The following is a 2,500-nucleotide window of genomic DNA, read 5'->3' on the forward strand; positions in this document are numbered from 1 at the left end:
CACACACACACACACACACGAGAGACACCTGGCACACACACACACGCACGCGCGAGACACCTGGCGCACACACACACGCGCGCGAGACACCTGGCACACACACACACGCGCGCGCGAGACACCTGGCACACACACACACACACACACACACACACGAGACACCTGGCACACACACACATGCGAGACACCTGGCACACACACACACGCGCGAGACACCTGGCACACACACGCGCGAGACACCTGGCACACACACACACACACGCGCGAGACACCTGGCACACACACACACACACACACACACACACACACACGAGACACCTGGCACACACACACACACACGCGCGCGTGAGACACCTGGCACACACACACACACACACGCACGCAAGAGACACCTGGCACGCACACACACGAGACACCTGGCACACACACACACACACACACACACGCGCGCGACACCTGGCACACACACGCGCGAGACACCTGGCACACACACGCGCGCGACACCTGGCACACACACACACACACACACACACGCGAGACACCTGGCACACACACACACACACGCGCGCGCGTGAGACACCTGGCACACACACACACACGCACGCACGAGACACCTGGCACGCACACACACGAGACCCCTGGCACACACACACACACGCGCGCGAGACACCTGGCACACACACGCGCGCGAGACACCTGGCACACACACGCGCGCGCGAGACACCTGGCACACACACACACGCGCGCGAGACACCTGGCACACACACACACGCGCGAGACACCTGGCACACACACACACACACGCGCGCGAGACACCTGGCACACACACGCGCGTGAGACACCTGGCACACACACACACACACGCGCGCGCGAGACACCTGGCACACACACACACACACACACACACACACACACACGCGAGACACCTGGCACACACACACGCGCGCGCGCGCGCGTACGAGACACCTGGCACACACACACGCGTGCGAGACACCTGACACACACACACGCGCGCGACACCTGACACACACACACACACACGCGCGACACCTGACACACACACGCGACACCTGACACACACACACACACGCGTGAGACACCTGACACACACACGCGCACACACACACACACACACACACATGCGCGCGCGACACCTGGCACACACACACGCGACACCTGGCACACACACACACACACACACACACACGTGACACCTGGCACACACGCGCGAGACACCTGGCACACACACGACACCTGGCACACACACACGCGCGCGAGACACCTGGCACACACACGCGCGCGAGACACCTGGCACACACACGCGCGCGAGACACCTGGCACACACACGCGCGCGAGACACCTGGCACACACACGCGCGCGAGACACCTGGCACACACACGCGAGACACCTGGCACACACACGCGAGACACCTGGCACACACACACACGCGAGACACCTGGCACACACACACACGCGAGACACCTGGCACACACACACACACACACACACACACACATGCGCGAGACACCTGGCACACACACACACACACACACGAGACACCTGGCACACACACACACACACACACGAGACACCTGACACACACACACACACACACACGCGCGCGAGACACCTGGCACACACACACACACACACGCGCGCGAGACACCTGGCACACACACACACACACACACGCGCGCGAGACACCTGGCACACACACACACACGCGCGCGCGCGAGACACCTGGCACACACACACACGCGCGCGAGACACCTGGCACACACACACACACACACACACGCGCGCGCGAGACACCTGGCACACACACACACACACACGCGAGACACCTGGCACACACACACACACGCGAGACACCTGGCACACACACACACACACACACACACGCGCGCGCGCACGAGACACCTGGCACACACACACACGGGATTTACTATCTGGACTGCTACCTGTATACTGTTTGTGAGACACCTGGCGCACACACACACACACACACACACACGTGTGTGAGAGAGACACCTGGCACACACACACGTGAGACACCTGGCGCACACGCACGCACGCGAGACACCTGGCTGACACACACGCACGCACGCGAGACACCTGGCTGACACACACACACGAGAGACACCTGGCGCGCGCGCACACACACACACACACACGCGCGCGCGTGAGAGAAACCTGGCACACACACACACACACACGCGCGCGTCAGAGAAACCTGGCACACACACACACGCGCGTGAGAGAAACCTGGCACACACACACACACACACATGCGCGACACCTGGCACACACACGTGCGCACGCGACACCTGGCACACACACGTGACACCTGGCACACACACGTGCGCACGCGACACCTGGCACACACGTGCGCACGCGACACCTGGCACACACACGTGCGCGCGCGACACCTGGCACACACACACACACACACGTGCGCGCGTGCGAGACACCTGGCACACACACACGTGCGCGCGTGCGA

Source organism: Pseudophryne corroboree, chromosome 5 (assembly GCF_028390025.1).
Source record: "Pseudophryne corroboree isolate aPseCor3 chromosome 5, aPseCor3.hap2, whole genome shotgun sequence".
In the NCBI taxonomy this organism is placed as follows: Eukaryota; Metazoa; Chordata; class Amphibia; order Anura; family Myobatrachidae; genus Pseudophryne; species Pseudophryne corroboree.